At 36.4% G+C, this 22,360-nt stretch overlaps 1 long non-coding RNA gene across 3 annotated transcripts; it reads left to right on the forward strand.

Moving 5' to 3' along the window:
* Positions 1-1,076: 1,076 nt before the first annotated feature.
* On the forward strand, positions 1,077-8,878 carry LOC308193567. 3 transcript variants are annotated; one of them, XR_013949779.1, is made up of 6 exons: positions 1,077-1,222; positions 2,510-2,644; positions 4,304-4,402; positions 4,650-4,737; positions 5,067-5,117; positions 6,985-8,878. It is a non-coding gene; the product is annotated as an uncharacterized lncRNA (long non-coding RNA). The 3 variants fall into 3 exon arrangements; XR_013949778.1 differs by having other exon boundaries at positions 4,304-4,737; XR_013949780.1 differs by lacking the exon at positions 4,650-4,737.
* Positions 8,879-22,360: the final 13,482 nt, after the last annotated feature.

Below are 22,360 nucleotides of genomic sequence, written 5' to 3' on the forward strand. Positions count from 1 at the left end.
TCTTATAATTATAAGCCACTGGACACAGGCTTTGAAGCATGTGCTGGATGTTTGATTTTGAGGAAAATAATCAGCTATTGCCAATTTAAGGATGCGTATTTGTTGCAGAGAGAATACTGCATGATGACAGCAGTAAATGTGCTTCGTAGAAACGTGTTTATAAGCTTTAACAGCAAGCTACAACTGATGACATGAGCATGCAGCACAGAAAAAAAATTAATTGCAATGACATGCAGAAGTATGGTTCTCATTTTCTCTTTGGCAATCTTTAAAAAAATGAGTCCTGTAGTTCGGACAATACATTTACTGATAAAATGTCCAGGTACATAACTGTCATGTATGCAGCTTATTTTTCTCCAACTCTGGGCTCCAATTACCTAGCAACTCCTTCTGTTTCTTCTGATATCTCCATTGCCGAATGCAAGAAATAATTTCTGTGACACCCTGAATCTTCTCTGATAAGAATTAACACTATCGTAGTTCAATCCCCTCTCCTTGCTCTTTTCTTACTAACGCCTAGAATCAGAGAATTGAATCAGAGAAGTCTGGAGAGGACTTCTGGAGCTTACCTGCTATTCTCTTCTGCAGATCAGCTATCTACACTGTTCCTGTGAGATATTTCCTGGCATAGCCATGCAGCAAAGGAGAGTCCACAGCCTACATGAACAACCCCATCTTCCCTTTGTTGTTCTTTGTTGTTGTTTTTTAATAAAGCTTGATCTTTTCCTGCATATATATATTATTTTTTCTTCCTGCTGCCAAAGCCAATGATTAAAGCACTTATCTTGTCCACAATTTTATTTTATTTCATTTATTTATTTAGTTAGTTAGTTACAAATTTGAGTTACAAAAAACTAGAAGAGACTTCTCTTCACACAACCACTCTCTAGCAGAAAAGCGAGTCTTTGTTACATAAATTTTAAGTATTTAATATTATTTCTGAATCTCTACTGATTTCTGATCCCTAGATTTTTGGATGACATAAAGTATTTACACAGTATTTATTGCGAATTTCATACCGCTTTGAAAAGTCTTATCTTCCTTTAGATGGCATTCATCTTTTGTCATCTTAGGTGGCCTGCAGATCCAAATTAATGAGAAAATTACCAACTGATCAGCACTGGGACAACTGCGAGAGCATCTTAAAACCCCACCTTGAGTAAAACAGCTTGGGAGAAAGACTGAGAAATTTGCTTGGAGCTGCCTGTTACATTCATTTCATGTATGTAACCTTGAGTCAGGTAACATTTTCATTATCAAAATAAGAAGTTACTTTATATGTTGCATGCACTGAACATGCAGACACACAAAATAAATTTCATTGTTAAGTATCATTCATTAACAATGCTTTTTATCATTATTACACTAGTTTTCATTTAAATGGTGTTACCCTGTTCATGTTGCCTCTTAAAAAAAAATAAAATAATAATACCCAAAAGACATAAGTATATATTAGTTCTAAAATGGTTACTAACTTAGTTATTTTTTGGTATATAGCTATCAAGATTGGTGACAAAATATTTAATAGCCTATAAATCTGCCAAAAGCATTAATATATACCACAAACTGAACAGCAGATTATTCATTCTGGCTATTAATAATTCATTTAAAAATGTGTCTGTTGTATTTCAAATTCATTATGTATTATGAATGTCATAGATATATAATATTAGATTATACCTAGCAATATTAATTAGCTCAGATCATATCCACCATTATTCAACATAACATTCACCTGCAAGCCTGTGAACCACCCCTTGGGCAGACTTTAAAGCTCTGTCCAGAGAAAGATAATGATGATGATTTCCAAAGTTTTTTTTTGTAGTTCTATATGGTCTAAGTGGACAAGAAATCATAAAGCTTTCCCTTTCTACTACCATTATAGGATAATAATAGTATTTGATTTTACCATAGTCTTCAGAAAATTTTCTGTGCTCTAATTGCTAATATATTTGGCTGATAGCTTTGAGAGATATCAAAGAGGGATGTCTTCTGTTGTAAATCTAATAGATATATAATGCTGATGACTGTCTATTAGACTCTAATTAGGAAACATCTGCTCTTGCATATCCAGCTCAAGTGGATGAATCTGCTTTATTCTGGAGTAGTGGTTGATGATTTCCAGCAGAGAGTTACTTGAGTTAGGGTGTTTTTACGCTGCATATTTGCTACGGTTATGTGTAACAATGCAAGCTCACCGAACAGGTGACTGAAATCAGCACTACACTTGAGAAGCTCATTTTTCTCATGCTCAAATTTACAATAATTTGTTTTTCTTGTATATGAAAAGATATTTCATAGCTTGTATATCATTTTATATGACTTCTCCCGTAATATTACTCACTAGCACCAATTCCAAGAGGAATAGATGTTCATATAATTTGCACATTCATTTCAGGCCTTCTGAAGTATTGATGATATATATTGTGGAAACTCCCCATTGTATTATTTCTTATGTTTTTTTTTTCTTTTTTTTTGCTTTCTTTTTCTTTTTTCTTTTTTTTTCTAGGTAGAAGTGGCTCAAACCGCTGATTATATGACCTTTGTGCACATAATTTATCTTCCTTGAAAATGTTACCTTCAAAGCCTCGATAACTTTTTAACTTTTCACTGTAGGAATGTGAAATCAAACAGAATCAGAAAAGTGAGAAAATTTTCTTCTTCATTATCTTAATGGAGTTTTTAAAATATTTTTTTTTCTTTCCCCTTTGATTTTTACAAGGATTTTTGTTTCATAAAAGACCTATATGTAATATTATTTTGTGTTAGGTATTTCTGTATCACAGCTGAACTCTAGACTTGTCAGAGATAATGTCATTCATTTTTTTGGTATTTTGGGAAAGTGTTATTCAGTACTGCCTGGTATTAGCAGCCAGTTATGTCACACCAAGATATAGTATTCTAATGAATTACTTTATAAAAAAAATTACTTACCTCATTCTACTAACAGCGAAATCCTGAGCAACATTTTGTTTCTTCATTTTGCTTCATTTCCTCTAGGAAATCATTGGTCACCTTATGTACTTTTCATTTACTTTTCTTCAGATTGTTCATGAAACATGTTCCTCAAACATGCTCAGCTATAGTTGAAAAGTTGCTTTTCTTTTTATTGATCTTAAATAAAAATTTAGTAATAGTAGAGTTTAGTAATAGTAGACAGTCTTAGGCAGGAAGATAAGACTGGTAGAGCTAATGAGCTACCTAAGCAATACTTAGGCTTTGGTGAGGTCGCTTTTGAGGCTGACAAAACCAAAGAAAACACAGTATGGGGTACATGAAGTTAGTTTAATCCATCTCAACTCATCAGTACGATAATAATGCAAGCACGTTTACAAGTGCCATGTTCTGATTAAAAAGGAAGGCTTGAGATCTCACATGTAACCAGGTCCAAAGAAGAAAAAACACAAGTAATGTATGTTATCTACTTTGATTTGGACAAATTAATCTTCCATATGCAGTTTTCCCTATCTCTCTCTCTCTCTCTGTATTTTTCTTTTATCTTCCTTTGTAATCCAGGATTGTTCTTACTATCTACTTATTCTATCCTATTTGGTTCCATTTGTTTCCTAAAACACCCTGTCTATATTGAATCAGTCATCAGACTATAGATAAATTACCCTCTCTCAAAAGTTACTGCTTCTAATCCTCCAATGACTACCTCTTGTTTCTCAGTAAAGAAAAGCACAGCATTTTAAACTAACCTTCACTCTTCCATGTTGCTCACATATCTCTAAAAATCTAGAATTCTCTTAGAGGTGCATAAAATACTTAGTTTTTCAGATACTGTTCCTGACAATATTTTAATGAAAATTGCTCTGTTCATGAACTCTCCCATGTAGAATGAGCCTTGCTTTGATTTACTGTCCATGAGAAAGTGTGTAATGTCAGCATGCAAGAGAAAGGCATTCTGTGCACACCTCACTGAAATCTTTTCTCTATGACTTGCGGCACATTAACCAAAAAATAGGAGAATCCCAGCTTCCTTACCGTCTCTTTGTGACTGCTGCCAGCTCTCCAACAGCTGACACTATTGTGCTGAAGTCCCATCTGGACTTGCAGCCTTATATTGACTGGTGCTGTCCATTCAAGAATCAGATCTTGAAATATTATTTTCGGCCTGGAATATTAAGTTAAAATTAAACCATCTCAAAGGTATTGAAGGGAAAGAAATGCTGAGAGGGTAACAGAGATGATCAAAAGAAAAAGTTCAGCAGTTACTGCAAGAGTAATTTCATATCCATGTAAAAATATGGGTGAAATAATCAACACAAGATTCTAACCGATGTTCTACTTGTCCTTGTAGCCAGCAGAATATTTTAAAAGGATGGAAGCAGACTAAACTATTTCAATCACATAAACAACTTCTACTCTCAGATCTTGCTTACATTAGATACAGCATCATGTAAGTAATCTAGTTTGCAAAACCAATCCTTACTATGCTCTACGCAAAAAGACATTCTATGCTCCATTGAGTGTATCGCTTGTATGTTATTATTTTAAATGAGTCCAATAAACTGGGTTTCTAAAACTGAAGTGCCATGTCTAAAATAAACTGCAACTCAAGTCTTGCAAGTGGGGAAATGAAAATGTAAAGACGTGATAAATGTTTTAGTTTATTTTAGAAATATGACACATATGTCAATAAACAGGACTGGTTGATTTCAATCAATAACTGAAAGAGTTTCCAAAATTCCAAGATCGTTGTGAAGTAGAAAAAAGAGATGAGAAGAAAAGAAGGTAAATTTTTCTTTACTATGTTTGTGCAAATTTCTCTAGATTCAGACTTATTTACTATTAAGCAATATTCTTAGTTTCAGATATATATTCTCACTCTACCTCTGGAGATATTTTCTTAATAGATCTTCCTAAAAATAGAGGAAAACATAGAAGTTGCAGAAGATCTTTTGAACAACTGAATATTTATTTTGCTTCTTGCAAAGGAGCAGTTTTGTCAACTGAGATTTGACAACCTCAGACGGGCCAAAGGCCATCTAAGGCTCTCTAAATGCTTAATTAATGGCTTTCCACTAATACAGAGCTCACCAGCATTGCTTTCCCCCATTTAGGTAAGATTGTTACCAGAGTGAAGCTACTAACAGATGTCATTTAAATATAAGGTAAAGCCTACCTCCCTCTTGACCTCTAGGTTTTCTCCAGAAGTTCCTCAACTGCAGCTGAAGATAAATGCCCCCTAGACCTCTCCTGTGTTCTGGCCATCCCCTGGGGCTGCTCTGCTTATTCTAAGAGCCATGCAATTTTGCTTTTATTTTTTTTTTTTCCTTTTTTTCCAGGAGACCCCTTAGAGCCCCATGTAGTGCAAAGAGTGATCTCTGTGTGCCAAGCTTTCTTGTTGCTTGTTTGAACTGACTTTTAAAGTAAAAGAAAAATTTGAAAGTCCCAACAATGTATCAACCTAAAATGTTGAACTGTATTTCAGACAAAAGAACCTGCCACAGTTCTCCAGGAAAACCATTGCCACCTGTACTAAAACTGCTCTACCAATTTGAATAGTGTTTTTATTTCTTACTACTTATTTTGTTAAAGCTTTATAAAACAAACAAGCAAACAGTTCCTAAGCACACTGGAGGGTGTGTGTAATTTTGTATTACAGAAGCTTATGACTTAACGTCACCGAGCAGGCCATATATTCTGCTTGGTGTGTGGTCTGTTTATATGCTTCAGTAAGAGCAGAAATAACAAATCAATTTCTTACATTAGAAATTGAGCATATTAGAGAGTATAATGCTTGTCTCAGTATCACCACATGAATTATCAGAAATAAAGCAAGTAATGAAATGTAAAAAGTTGCTTACATTCAGAGTTTCATGACAAAACAGTTATAAGGATTTCACTCCCATTTCATAAATTAGAAAAATCCATTGAGGAAGATTCAGAAAGACTGAACTGGGAGCTGATCAAGGCTAAGATCCTCAGCCCAGGTCACTTATCTCACCAGACTTAGTAATCGTTATTTCTGTCCTAGCACAAACCAAGCCAGGCCACAAGCTGATCATCTCCTGGTAGTTTTTTTTGGCAGTCCCCTGTTGGCATGTCATTTGGGATAATGGCTATTTTCTGGACTGCTTCTGACAAAGACTGTTGCTATGGCTGGAGACCAAACCAGGATACATCCCCACCTGGCTGCTGATGGCTGCAACTTGGGTAGCAGCAATACCTCCTTGCCCCGTGCAGGCTGCTATCACTTCCCCATGGCAGAATAATGAGAATGAGACAGAGTCAAAATCTTAGGACTTGTTTATCATTTGGGATTTAATATCCCATTTAGTTATTCAAAGCTGGTACAAACATTTGAATATATGTGCAGACAGCCACTACATTGGGCTCTTAAGTTTTTATGATTTTTTTTAAATATTATTTTTTAAATGAATTTTTACTATGCTACTATAAAAATGAAATATTATGTTCTTTTTTATTTCAGACTTACACTTCACAGAAAAATAGGAAGATTTAACACCTCTGAATAATGTAACAGTACCCTTCTAATCTACAGTTAGTTTAGCACTCTGAGACAACTAATAACTGTTCCCATGAGAATAGTTTTGCTATAGTATTTGTACATAAAAGACTGAGAAAAAGCTCACAAACATATTAATGAAAATTATTCATGTATTAAATGAATTTCATGGTAGTTTTCACATCCATAACTCAATTTTCGTTTCTCCATTTCAAGTTACTATGTTGTTGATTTAAAATTTATTCTTCAGTTCAAGAAAAAATGAATGAGTTTCTTTCTCACTTCTCAAAGTTAATTTGACTGTTATGGCTTGTTGTATGTAAGAATTTATACTATGAATAAAATAGGGTCTTTTTATGTATTTGTGAGTATGTACCCCAGGGAAAAATTAAATAGCATTATGAAGAAAGAGGTGTATGATGCATATAACAACACTCTTTTCTACGCTCTGCAGTATTTTATATCTAAGGATCTTAATACCTAAGTAAAATGTTATCTCTGTTTTACAGGTCAAGAAAAAAACAAAAGGAGGTTGAACAAAATATCAGAATCAAGGTTAGAAGTCATTGACCTTGGACTGTGTTCTGATGATTAAATCTTACTACATATGATTTTCAATTCCTATTTTTCTTGAATTTTCTGAAGAAAAAGTAAGTAATATTCACAAATGCACACTTTGGAGTGCTTAACATTAACCATGTGATGCAGGATATTGTGTAGCTGTACCTGTTAAGTGCAGGACTGAGTTTGACTAGCTTGCCTTGGTGAATAATATATAGTTAATAGTACTTGCAGCAGCTAAAATGCTCTCCTTCTACTCTTTTTTTTTTTAGTTTTGTGTTCCAAATATATTAAAGTATGGTAATATGTAAATACTGTGTTGTAAGAGTTACTATTTTTTTCCTGAAGTGTTTTTCTCTTGAAAAGTACCATTTAAAAGGAAATACTGGACTAAAAGCACCAATCTCAACATTTTCATGTCTGGAGTTAAAATACTCTAGTTTAATCGTGTTACTTAGTTGAGTGCTAGGGAACTGAAATGAAAAAAACAAGATGGAATTCAGATAGAGACAGTAATCATGAAACAGTGTATTATTGCTGTGAAGTTGCAGTCTAAAGAGCTGTTAGCAAGACAGTGACATTCAAAATGTGAAAAATCTTTGCCTTTAGCCTCTGAAAGTATTGTGTTTTTTTTTTTTAACACAGAAAGAGTTGTGCCTTTTTTTTTTTTTTTTTTTTCTGTGCTGCCTCTTTATGCAGTTTTGGATATTTGTCACATTTTGCAAATCAGATTTGTTTAATTTTAGTTAACCTTAAATTACATAGATATTTGAAACATATTAAAAATAAATAACTTATTTTTTTACTGTTCTGATTTATTAAGCAGAGGTGTTGAATTAATGAACTATAATTCATTAGTTATATTTAAAATTTAGGAGGAGAAGGGTTATCACTGTTTTTAGATGTACTAAATGTTCATTAAAGTTGTTAATAAATTTTAGTTGTTTTTTTTTTTTTTCTTTTTTTTTTCAACTAAAGGGATGTCCCTGGCTTGGCAGATGAAATTTCCATCAAAGGTTGTGACTCCATTTCAAGATAATATTATGTCTCTTGTCTCTAACACAGGCCACTACCATTGATATGGACAATGCTCTATAGAACAGGAGTTTTTTAAAATCCATATTGCTTATTTGCTTGAAGAATAACTTAAATGTCACTGCTGGTCTCATAAAATCTAGAACATGTCTCTGAACCAATGACAGCTTGGGGAACAGCAGCTTCCAACTTTAGACAAAAATGATGGCTGTCAAAATAACTGACACAACCATTGCTAGTGCTGTCTTAGTTCAGCATTGCCATAGAGCAGTTGCTCAATTCCAATTTCAGTGCAAATTTGGAGGCTTTCTTTAAAACATACAGAATGCACATTTTCCATTTTTAATTACACGGTAACTCCTTTTACTCTGTCTCACAGCTTTCCACCCTGTTGTCTATCATTGCTTTCTGATGAGGACCTTAACTCCACTACTCAGAATATTTAGTCTCCCTTTTGGGACACCTCACACCCCTTCCTTCAAATAAACTCCAGTAGATACTACTTCTCTATATCTTCTGGTGCCAGGAAAAAATAATTTTTTCACGTAGGGCAAAAAGAAGCTGGGATATGCTTGACAGTGACCTGCCATTAAGAAGCACTAAACCTATTTTCCCACCCTATCTTTTCTCTTCTGAAAAACTAACTTTTGCATCAGTCTGTGAACAACCAGTGAAGTAAAAAGACTCTTCACAGCTCTGTGGGACAAGATTTTCAAGGTCTACCATGAACTTGCAAAAATAACAACACCTGTATCTATCCAAATACTAAGTGCAGACCTGAGGGATCCCTGATATTGTTTAAGTAGTACAAAGGTAGTACCTAAGACTCAAATCAATTATAGAAATTTCCAATTGTAGATGTATGACAAATTTTGTTGCAAAAAAAATCTTATTTGAATTATTTATTTATTCATTTATTTTTCTATCCTGACCTTGAGTTCTTGAGTGTGTGAATTTTAGGAGATGTTACAGCTTCTTTTTTCACAAGAATATAGGTAGGGAAACAAAAGAAGAGGGACAGAAACACAGCTGCTGCTGCATGTTTAAGGAGATCAATAGGGAAGAAAACATGGAAGTGATGCAGCAGGATTATGTAATGCAGTTCAGGAAACCCACTTTAGATACTTTCCTTTTTTTTTTTTTTTTTTTTCATTCATTCTTATCTTTAACCTGTCTAGCCAGCTAGACTCAGATGATGTCAAAGCATACTGGGCCACTCACAAAGTAGACTAGAAGGACATTCACCCGGGAGAACAGATGCTCAGCTCCAGTGGATAATTATTATAAAATATTTAAGAATACAGCAATGTATAAATGCTGTAATCCTCCTGAAGTCCGTTTTTTCTCTTTTCACAGCCCAGTTAATATTCAATTATTTGCAAAGTAGAAGAGTTTTAACTTCCCTTTGTCAGAGGAAGGAATGAAACCTATTTGATGATTTCTGGCTGAGCATATTAGCTATATGAAGTGTTGCTTACAATTACCTATTCCTCAGGTGGTGGTGCATAAAGAAGGTCTGAGGACCACATGTAGCTCCAGGACATTATTTCAGTTTTAAAATCCCAGCCAAGAAGAATTATTCCTGCCTCTTCAAAGCAACTTGATTACAAGACCCTGATGTTTGTTGCCTTTATCATTTTTTACTTATTAACTGAAACCTGTCTGTGAATTGACTGTAAGAGTCTAGATATATAATTTAAGAGTGTGGATTTATTGAGTATGGCTGAAAGTAAGATGATCTAGCCTTGGATACTGCCCATAGCCTTTCATCAACTTCGCTCATGGTGTGATAATTGACTTCCAGTAATGAGAGCTGGATCCTTGGCCCACAAGAGGATGCTTCTGCTCCTAGTTATGTACCAGGTGTGTGTGAACCAGTAATTGCCACACTTGCCCCATCCCACAAGAGTGCTTCTTCAGTCTGCTTCATGTGACAGCCCCATTAAAAAATTGTGGAGGACAGATCTGTCCACAAAATCTCTTAGACTGAGGTTCTATGACAAGTCTTCCTATCCTGAGACTGTTGGTATGACAAGTGTCATGCAAGTGTCATGTAGAAAGGGCAATATTGACAAGCCTTTTAGGGAAGCCCAGCACAAGCTGGTCTTCAAGCCCAGATTTTTTTCCCGGTGTTACAATTGCATGGAGGAAAGGAGTTTGAGGTAGGAAAAGTTGGTCTGAGGTGAAAGGCCAACTAAGATATAAAAATTCATTTACCTCTGTTCCTGCTCTTACAGCGTGACCTGTGTCATGGAATCATAGAATGGGTTGGGTTGGAAGGGTCTTTAAAGATTATTTAGTTCCACCCCCCCCCCCCCCCCCGCAATGGGCGGGGACACCTTCCACCAGACCAGGCTGCTTAAGGCCCCATCCAACCTATCCCTGAACACTTCCAAGGATGGGGCATCCACAACTTCTCTGGGCAACCTGTTCCAGTGCCTCAGCACTCTCATAGTAAACAATTTCTTCCTATTATCTAGTCTAAATCTACCCTTTCTTAGTTTAAAACCATTACCCCTTGTCCTATCTCTACACTCCCTAACAAAAGAGTCCCTCCCCAGCTTTCCTGTAGACCCCCATTAGGTACTAGAGGGCCACTATAATGTCTCCCTGGATCCTTCTCTTCTCCAGGCTGAACAACACCACCTCCCTCCCTCCCTCAGCCTGTCTTCATAGGAGAGGTGCTCCAGCCCCTTCGATCATCTATCTTCATGGCCCTCCTCTGGACTTACTCCAATGGGTCCATGTCCTTCTCATGTTGGGGGTCCCAGAGCTGAACACAGTACTCCAGGTGGGATCTCACAAGAGCAGAGTAGATGGAGAGAATCACTCCCCTCAACCTGCTGGCCACTGTGCTTTTGATACAGCTCAGGATACAGTTGGCTTTCTGGGCTGCAAGTGCACATTGCTGGCTCATGTTGTGTTTCTCATCAACCAACACTCCCACATATTTCTCCTCTGGGCTGCTCTCAATCCATTCTTCACCCAGTCTGTATTTGTGCCTAGGATTGCCCCAACCCAGCTGCAGAACCTTGCACTTGGTCTTGATGAAATTCATGAGATTCTCACAGGCCTGCTTCTCAAGCCTGTCCACATCCCTCTGGATGGCATCCCTTTCCTCCACAAGTTGACTGCACCACACAGCTTGGTGTCATCCACACCAATGGTGTCCAATGATGATGCACTCAATCCTACTGTTCATGTCGCTGACAGACAAGTTAAATAACACCTGTTCCAATACCAACTACTGAGGGACACCACTCATCACTTGTCTCCACCTGGATATCTGATCTTGCACCCCAATGAGTAGCAGCTCCCATATATGTGTCTAGGCCAAAAAAAAAAAAAAAAGAAAAAAAAAAAGGGGTGGGGGGGTAAGTTGGGTAAATATATGGCAGTATAAGGAGGTCTTGTGCAATGCATGCAATAGAGAAGCCAGATGGTCACGCAGCAAAGTCTAGTGATGAAACGAGGGGTCTCCTTAGGCGTTCAGTCTAGCACACAGTTTAAATACAGGACAGTGTACAGATGAGTAAAAGACCTGTCCTGGGGATGTAAAAGAGATTCGCACGTGTCAATTTAAACCATATTTTACTATAATAAAAATGTCAACGTCTAACAGAAGTAGGTATGAAGAAAAAGGGAATAAACAGAAAAGAAGGAGGAAAGAAATGAAAGAAACAACATACATGGGAAATGAATAAGTAGTTGGAATATTAAATGTATTTACTGACTCTTGCTATAAAGTGAGAGGCCAGAGAAGACAAGAAAGGCACAGGTTACCATTGTTGTTTTCAGTAGTTTCCCAGAGCCTTCATTTGAAATTTTGTATGTGTAACATAAGTTCTCTAATGCCATCACTTTTCAATTTTATTTTATTAAATAACAGCTTCTGATATAATGCATTCTGCACTGAAGGACTGAAAATATGATCAGCTTGTACCCTTAAACTAAGAATATTTAAATGATATTTAAAACAGATAATAAATTGCATAACTTATCAACAGTTTTACATGGACCATACACTGCTGAAAAAATATTTTATGTCCCTATCTATTAGCAAATATTATATGATATCTCACATATTGCTGTCTTTCCGATCTCATTTGATTTCATGCTATAAAATCTGTCACTACTGTACTGTTCAGTATTTGTTCAAATCAGAGCAACAGGAATCAGGTCATATATGGGATTTCTTTATTTAATTTTATTTTATTTTTATCTTTTAAAATTTATTTTTGTCTAGTAGACAACTAGGTGCATTTCCTGTGAAAGTGTTTTTTCATTATATGGTAACAGAAAGCCACCAGGTTTTAGGATGGGTGCTTTACCTGTAAATGTTAGTTTCTACATTTTCTGTAATGGAAAATTCTGAGTTTTTATTACCTGTCAAACCTTGACAAAAAAAAAGTATTAATGTGAATTACTGAAATAAGTTACAAAACATCCAATTTCTTTGACTTTATTCTACACCATTTTATTATATTCTGTACACTTCACTCCAATAATCTGATTGAGTGGAATGTTGAGATATGACAAATTCTCCTGGAGTATTTTAAAATGCCCCACAAACAGAAAGAAAGGGAGAAAGAACCAAGTGTCACAAATTTTTAATGTAATAAGGACTAGTAGTGGCCAGGATTAAGACATACAAACATTAAGAATTTCCTGTACTATGCAGCTCATGCAGGCCTGGAGGGTATGACATAAAATTTACTAGTAATACCAGGTTCAAAACAAAAGCCATTGTTCAAAGGCTATGAGAGGCTGCAATTTTTCTGTGGAAAATATGAAGTCCAGCATTTAAATTGTAGATCATTCTATTTATTTATTTATTTATTTATTTATTTATTTATTACACATATATTACTGTTTGGGGAACCTTAGTGTTCCCATACCAACATGGTACAGGTAAATTATGTTAGGTGAAAAAGTTATGGATGGTATTTTTATGGGTTGTTTGGTTTGCTCGTTTCTTCTTTATTTTGTTTCTGTTCCTGAACACCATCTGATCTGATCCATGTAGATGAAAATAAAAACAGAAGAGGTCTGTCTCAACTTATTATGTGCTTACAAAGTGCTATAGCCCTATGAAGTCAAAGTTCTTTTCAAGCTTTGGGGACATTTTTTGCTTGCATATATTTACAATATATGGACAAAATACTGCAGTTTGTCTCAGTTTTAAGAAGAAAAGATATAAGGACTCTCCCAGAAGAGGGAGAGAATGTCTACGAAAATGAATAAAATAATATGTAAAGCAAAGAACAACTTTGAGTAGACAATAGTATTTTGCAAATCAGATATGTTTATAGAAATCAAATTGGAATCTCTGAGTGGTAGGAAAAGCAGCGTAAACCTGTATGGAAAAATATTTCAGCAGTGAGTGCTTTAAGGGAAAGACCCTTAGCAAGGTTCTTGCAAGTGCAATAGCTGCAATTACAGAAATTATGTGAAAACTTTGCAATTGAGGCTCTATAAATATTAACAAAATGGATACTCTAGAAACATATCTAATACACCTCAACCTTTTTTTTTTTTTTTTTTTTCGGTGAAGCTTTCAGCAAGAGCCTGTTCTTCAGTTCTCTTTATATCCTATATTTTTCTCAGTCTTCGTGTGGCTCAGAAGGACTTGACCTGAAGACAGATGATCCAGATCTTAGCAGAACCTGTTTTCTCAGCATAATTGTTGATTGCCCCAGGTTCATGATTCAGTTCTTTAATGTCAATAATTTATAATAATTTCTGCAATAATATGGAAAACAATACTTTTGAGTCTATGATAAGGTCATCTGATATCATGAAAGAAAAGTCCTTGGGGAAAGAGCAATATCATTTATGGACAGTATATGCTAATTTGACAAACTAACAAGACCAAAAGACACTCTGGACTGAGTCCTAGGAATCAAGCCAAATAAAATAAAAATATTAAAACTGGCTGGCATTCAGAATCTAATCACAGTATCAGCAAATTTGAAAGGCTCTGGAAGGTTTAGTGGAAGGTGTCATTCACAGGGCATTTTAAATGCAGGCGTATAGAATTGTTCAGGTTGGAAGAGACTTCTATGATCATCTAGTCTAATCTTTAACCTAATAATGACAAGTGCACTGCTAAACCATTCTACTAAGTGCTACATCTACACATATCCTGAAGACCTGATGTAAGGTTAGTCCACAGTATTGGATCCAGAAAAGTTGAGTGTGTTCTTCTCTTCAGGACTAAGGGCTGGTGTTACAATTGTTCCTGAGGAATTCACCAGTGATTAATATCACAGAAACTTCATGTAGCTTTGATCTGTGGGAGGGCCTGCCAATGACCAAACCACTTATTTGTGTAACATAAATACAAATAAATATTTAAATGTGCTCCATCACATGACTTTGTGAACAATGAAGAATGGAAAACCTACAGTTAAGGGACTGTCATATATGAAGCTCAGAATTTAGTGGATTGATTGGAAATTTCAGGTTGGAAATTAGGAGAAATTTCTTCTCAGAAAGAGTGGTTAGGCATTGGAACATGTTGCCCAGGGAGGTGATGGAGTCACCGTCCCTGTGGGTGTTTAAGGAAAGGTTGGATGTCGTACTTAGGGACATGATTTAGTGGGTAATATTAGTGGTAGAGGGATGATTAGACTAGATGATCTTGGAGGTCTTTTCTAACCCTAATTATTCTATGATTCTATAATTAACAGACCCACACAGAGTGTCCTGTCTATCTGACATTGAGAAAATGGGCTGAATTACCCTTTCCTAAAGTTTTTCCTTTTTTTTTTTTTTTTTGTCTTGAGAAGGTACTTAAAAAGTTGTGTGAGAATTTGATGATCTTAAATTTTTTATGTATAACTATATACACATATTAAACTTTTTGCAGTAGCAGAGTGAACCTATGTATAGGACTCTTACTTGCCATTGACTCCTTGTATACTGTATTAGCATCTTGGACTGAAGGAAATTAATTTCACTCTTGTTCTCTCTCTCTCTCTCTCTCTCTCTCTTTTTTTTTTTTTTTTAAATGAGAGTAGTTACCTATTAAAAAGAGATGTTGGAAGATTAACTTATTTTCACACAGTGTTTCTTCACTGACTCATTAAACACTAATAATTTGTCAAATGTGTATCTTTTCAATTATGGTTACGTAAAAGTGGCTGATCGCAAAATTATTTTCCGTAAAAACAAGAATCAGATATTGATTTCAAAACTTGTATGTGTGACATCCATCTCATTAATCACAAACAAGGATATCACCAAACAGGCTTTGGAAGATATAAAACCAAAGTATCTAATTGTGAGCAGATGTGGTGGAAGCACTTGTCTTTTTAAATAATTTAAAAATTGAAACAAGATCCTAATCACCCCTAGGCTGTGACCCTGTGATAAACTTTCAGGATCTTAAACAGTATAGAATAGTCCTTTTTTAATAACAATATTGATGGTAGAGGTAGAGATTCAAATGGTGAAACTTGTTGTAAAAGAAAATTCTGTTTTCATCATGTTTTACTCTTTTATCAGGGTATTCACAGTGATTGAGTTTACATTAACGATGTAATTTTTGAGACAATAACCTAAGACTGGCATCAGAGTGTAGCTTAAGTTTGTTGCCTTTTCAAATTGCAACATCCTTTCATGGAAGAAACTGATAAAACAAATGGTTTTGTTTGTTTTCTTTAGTTTGTAATAAAAAGTTTCTGGCAGACAGATGAATGTGCAGCTGCACAGAAACGTTCAAGCCCTTGATTACAGTCAATTACTTGTTTTAAAGAAATCTGAGGAATGGGAGATATTTATGTGATAATTTGAAAATGGATATACTGTGATCATGCCAGTGAAGATTTAGAATCAAAGGCATCAAATAAACTAATAGAGCTAAGCCAAGCGTGACTAAACAGAATGGAACATAGTAGAGTGACAAACTAATCATTTTTGAAAGGCATAAAAGCTATGGTAAATGGAGTAATCAGCCAAATTATAAATAAGAACCTCCAATAAATATTCTTCTAAGCTGATAATCAGAAATGCTTTTTAAGAATGGCATTGGAAATTCACAGGTTGGATGGAAGCCGTATAGCATGGGAAGCACTCCTCTCCCAACAGTGTCAATAGAGAATGGTAATATTTAAGTGCTTGTAGAAACAGGTCCAGAGAAATGATAACAGGGCCAGATATTGAGAATTACCATTAATACTCCAAAATTTTAGTGTCCGCAGTGGGAGCTCAGGATGAGGAACTTTGGGGAAGAAATCTAGGAAATTAAAGATAGCAGTTATGTGTTCTCCCAAAGTCAGGAATCCCTAGAGACTATGTGAGTTACACAATTTTTGCAAGCCACGTAGGAAGGCTAGATCTGCTTAGTTTTAACTTTCCTTCAATTTTTCCTTCAAATGAATACTAAACTGCTTTAATAAATCCCACTTGGCTAAAACAGACTGGTCATGAGGTGGTTGTTACACCACCACTTGCAAGTTAAAAGGACCTCTACCAACACCAGATTTTGACTTCTGCTTGTGCTTAGACATTGCTCTGGCTGTAACAGAACATTTTCTGAGATGCAGTCAGACAGCATTGGACTGTAGGCATAAACTGCATGAAAGAGTAAGTAAGATTTCTCACTTTATCAGTCCCACTGATCTCTAAATTTGAAATCAGAAAGGAGTTTCTCCTCCAGAACAGAGAATCAGAGATTCTAGAAATTCTAGTATGTTTCTTCTTTAAAATGTGAGTGTAAAGTATTGTATTCGGAAATGGGAAGTTAGGTCTCTAACTGCAAAATTCAAAATCCTGACTAGGCAGCAGTTTAATACAAAAAATACTCATGTTGAGTTTTTCGTCAACAAACACTCCCACATCCTTCTCCTCTGGGCTGCTCTCAGTAAACTACTTCTTTCCGTATCCTTTTGGTCAAGACCTGTTGACATAATGAGGAGGCTGTGGGGATGTGTGCTATGGAAGAAAGTAAGTGTCAGGGAAAAAAAAATAGTGAACTGAAACTACTAAAGCTCTAAACTAAAACTACTAAACAAAGAGTTTATTTCAAAGACAAAAGCATAACTGAAGGTGTCATACAGGCTGTTATCTTTTATCTGGAGTGGGTCCTCCATCCTAATTGGTTAGACATATAAGTTAAAGAGAATATTTGTTTTCTTGTGTTTGAGGTAAGTGCATATGAGACATCTTGTTCTTTGGAGTTAGATTTTGAGTTATCATGAGCCCACAGATCTATAATGTCAAACAAATAGGTAATGTTAGAGGTTAATGAGTCACTCGTTTTGAAAAAAAAGTGTGTGCCTTTTTTCTTATGACTTATTTTTGAAAGCAAGATACCCCAGTGGTATCAATGGATACCACACTGAATTAGTGGTTTCGATGTTATCACTGATAAATTAAAATTTTAGTAGGAAAAGAAGTGTTCCAGACCTTTGAGAAAAGCAGGAGAGGAAAAGGAAAGAGGGAGGGGATGTTCGGTTTTGAGGTTGCAATAAGCAATAATAGATCATATACCTTAGCAATTACTTCCAATGTGCTCAGATCTTAAATTGGCAGAGCCAGTAAAGTATTTCTAAAAAAAAAAAAGTGTATAAGAGAGAACATTCCTTGAATCTTCCCCTTAAATGCCACCATATTCTTCATCACATTTATCATCAGGCAGCTCTCTTTTAGTCCAGGCTGACTTCTTTTTGGTAAGACATGGCAGTGCAGCATCCAACAGTAGGGTGGCCATTTCTGAAAGAATTTGAGCGATACTGGAGGTGGGTTCCTGGATGTCACACTTCTTTTACCAGTACATGTTGACTGTGGGAAGGAAGTCCTGCTAGGAGGAATGATGAACTAAGACTAGACTGGAAAGAGAGTGGTGGGATGACAACCTACTTAAAAATGTTTAGAGTGCTCATAAGAGAAAGAGTGACTCAAGATGTCCAGTTCATTGTGTCCTGTTATTTCTACAATATTAAAGTCCAACTAGATCATATACCATCCATCTTTTCTTTCTCCTAGGTAACACTTTGCTATGTTACAACTTTTTCTTTCCTATTTGGAAACCAAATATGATCGGTAATGACATATGTTTTTCTCCTAAGTAATCAAATGTGTTAAGGAAATTGGTGAGTATCTCTCTCTGTTGTCTCTCTCCTCTCTCTGTTGTCTCTCTCCTAAGCATTTCCTATGATGATTATTTTTAGCAGAGCTGTATCCATTGGCTGGTATAAAAACGGAATGTGGGCAAAATTAAATTATCTTAATCTTCCTTATCTGTTTTTATGGGCAACAACAAATGCATTTGCTATATGCTTCTCTTCTTACTGAGAGGAAGGAAAGAATGAGAGCAAGCAGACACAAAGATGTTTTTCAGTCTGAGTGATGGACTTTATTTGCTGCTGTGAGGTATGGCACAGTTGCTTTATCCCTGTGGCTTCTATATACCTCTCTGACCAATTTGCAGGTGCTCCTAATTGCTGTTTGGAAAGGTAAGTAGTAATTTGGTTTCAGAGCTAAATCAAATATAAGCTTTTCTTGAGGAAAGAACTGCAGATGTTACAGAGTAACTTTCATATAGATTTGTGGACTATTATCTCTTAACAACTGAGAAGACAAAGCTAAACTATTTTTGTTTCATTTCTGATTAGTTAGGGGTGACTATTTCCAGCCCTTTCAAGAAAAATACATAATATCATGTAAACCTAGGTTAGATGTTGGTCTCATCTGGTAGTTGCAGAGAATATGGCTTAAAAGACATGTTTCCAGACATGTATATACTGCAAGAGGGAGCAAGCAAAACACTAGGCAATAAAGCTAAGATCACCTGCAGTGTAAACTGCAAACTTATTTCTAACAGGGTTTTATGCAACAGATGGATCATTCTCACCTTATTGTATTTGCCTGCTACTTGATACATTTTCAGCTGAATCATTTGAAACAAACAGAGAAAAGGAGAATGCTTCATCTTTCCTCTTGACTTAATCTTTAGGGAGGTTTCTGTCTTTTGCTAATTAGTCTCACAGGATGCTATGGTCTATGAGAAAATGTAGGAGCATTTCTAATTACATAAATGTTTTCCTGATATGTCAAGATGAAAAAGCACCAGAATCAGCCTCCAGGATTTTCATTCATTCATTGAAACTGTTTTGTGTTTGGAAGAAGGATGGACCCAAGCAAGGACTTGTCAAATACCTCATTCCCAACAGCATACATACTTGGAGTATGAATCCAAATGCCGAGTTCCCATCTGTGCACATCTCTGTATCAAAGGTCTGATAAATCTTACCTTGGCCAGACAGTGTCTAAGTAAGATCACATCAGGCAGGGGTTGCCAGCCTGGGTTTGCAGAGTCTTTACAGGTGGGATTTTCTACAAGGTGTTGCCTTTGCAGATGAAATGCTGACTGCTTGTGACTGAAAATTGGTTATTAGGGCTAATTTTAGGTTTCCTTCAGATCTGATACTGTTCTCATCTCAGAAATATGGGTGGATATTATTAGGCCGATATTGCCAATGTGAGTTGCTGAAGGCAGGTCTCTCCAGGAGTATTCAACTCTGAGAAGATCTCATAGCAAGATGCTGCCAGGATGCTGAGGGTACTAGCAGGTGTTGCTGTTTCTGCCCAGTGTCCCAGGCCTCCCCTGTCCTGCCCCAGGACCCCACATTAGTCCTGAAGCTTTCAACCCCTGCCACATCGAGGCCACAGCCGGACAGTGTTATAGTTCCCCACAGGCCTGCCTTGCCTGGCCGTGGGCCCTGCTGAACTGGGCCCACCCATGGGCCCATGTCCTGTCCTGGCCCTGTCCCAGTGTGTCCCCTAAGAAGCACCTAATGCCAGGGGCTGCCCCAGTTTCCAGTCAAAGGACTACCCTGCTCCTGGCTAGGGTTGTGAGATGGGGCCTGGTGGGAGGCCCAGTGCTTCCAGCCCTGGTCAGCCCCTGATACTCCTGGGGAGCCCTGTCTGTGGGACTCTCAGTCTCCCCATAACATTACTAAACCATCCTGACTGATGAATGAGAGCAAGAGAAGTGACTAGAAAAGGCACTGTGGAAGGTCATTTTCTTATACCCCAGTGGAAAAACTACAAAGCAGGGTACTACATATTTCATCTTTGACTTTTAAAATATTCTTACTCATGCTTGCTAACCCCTCTACATCTGGCTTCTACTCAGACCTTTCTGAGAAGCATCTCCCTCACAGGTCTGTTTGCTCTCTGTGTGCATTTCACCCCTTCATCCAATATTGAGTGCCAATAAATGTCAGGGTCCCAGTCCGTACAAAGAGCTTCCCTCTTCTTTTTCTTTGTGTATGGCTGCTCAAGGTGCACTGGAGGGGAGAAGTGGTGTAATGATCCAGAAGATGAGAGGCTGCAGGTCCTGTCCAGCTTCCCATGGGTGCTTCGGAGTAACACGATGAATGCCAAGAGTTTCACCTGTGAATCAGTGATATCAGCAGTCTTCAAATAAGGACATGACTCTCCTGAGTGTAAGAGCTCTCCAAACAAATATTCTGATCCGTCTGGATAAATCTTAGTATTGTGACTAAACTTCGTCTGTTCTAGATCGTACTGTGAGAAATGCTGGACTAGTAAGATCAGGATTCGTAAAGAAATGTCAGTCCTGACCTTAGGGCCAGGGGTAGTGTTTGACTTTTAACCTTTCACAGGTATTCTGGATAATTTAGCAGAGGATAAGTGAATATTTTGCCTAGGGAAATCTTTAAGTCTTAGATATTTAAGTTAGGCTGAGTTTTTAGAGATAAATGTTCCAAATTGATTGACAAAATTGATTGTTAAAATTTTAACAGAAGAGGGAGTCTTATAAAACTAACAAGCTTTCTGACTTTTTCTGTGAGCAGACACACAAAAAGGACAGAAACAACAGAATTCCATGAAAAAAGGATATTTTATTATAGATCTTCCTCAGATAATGCATGGACACAGTACTATTTCTGGGCACAACTAGTACCCACTTCCCTGGGAGATGTCAGGTACACCCTTCCACTCCAACCAACCAAACAAGAATGCTCACCAGTCCCGAAGAGCTCCACAAAGTGATGCCATGAATTTTACAAGAAAAAAATCCACCTCAGTCTTAGATCCATTTGAGGGTGTGTATATATATTTGCATATATACTCATCTGCATATATTCATATATATTTGCAGTACAAGAAAGCCAAGAAAGTAGCAGAGCACTGGATGGTGTTTAGGCAGGAAAGCAAGTGAAAGATGGGGATCTCTGTATGCTAAACTGATTTATCTAAGTCTCTATGAGCTTTTGGAAAGGCTCAGAAGAACTTAAATTAATTCTGCCTTTTCAGAGTATTTCTATGCTCATTTCTAAGATTATGTATTAGTAATTGCTAGTATTAGCAAAACATCCCACTCTGATAGAATTATTTCAGCTGTGAAACTTCTGAGATGGGTTAAACTGAAATTACATGTGGAATGAAGCATTGCTTATAATTTATTTTTTTTAAAGCTTCCTGTTGAAAATCGCGAAAGAGGAATAAGCAATCAGTTTCTTTCTATATTGCCTTGCAACACAAGACCAAAAGCAGGCTTTACAAATATTTAATACATCTTATAAATAAATTACACAAGCAAAAAACAAACTCCAGACCTGGGCAGAATAGATTTTGCTATGAAAACAAACAAACAAACAAAAAAGTAGTTTGTTGTACAGTCACCTTTTTCTGAAGGGGAAAAGATGTCTTTCATATCTTTGTTTTCTATCAACTTTGTAACAGAGTTATCAAGGCTTCACAAGGAAGATGAAATTGATAGAAACTTTTCTGTCTAGTCATCCTCTCCAATGCCCCAAGGAAAAAAAAAATAAGAAGCTGGCAGAGAATACAATTGATCTGCAGCAATGGCATTATTACTTAGGAAAAAGCTCTTGCCCTTGAGACAAAGGACAAGTGTATGAAATAAAAAGTTGTTATTTAGTGTATGGTAATAGAATTGCAAGACCCTGGCTGAGTACAGATAGATCTCAGAGATCTCAAATAAAAATTCATCCTTTTTTTTGATTTTCTTTTCTTATTTCCAACTTCAGATTTGTTAACTTTTACTCGAAAATCAAGGATCTTCCCTCTAATCAGTTTTTTACATGTGTTTAAAAGCTTATGTTACCTTTTACTATTGTTGAGAGTTTGTCTCTCCTTTCAGAGGCAGAGAGATACTGCCATCATGTCCACATGATGTTTTTTAATCAGATGAGATGTGCCACAAAAGCACATCTCTAGATCACAGTGATTATCAAATTTACCAAATAAGTGTTTGTGACTATGGGACTGCAACATCTACATCACCAGAAA

Source organism: Anser brachyrhynchus, assembly GCF_964034855.1.
Source record: "Anser brachyrhynchus genome assembly, chromosome: 3".
In the NCBI taxonomy this organism is placed as follows: Eukaryota; Metazoa; Chordata; class Aves; order Anseriformes; family Anatidae; genus Anser; species Anser brachyrhynchus.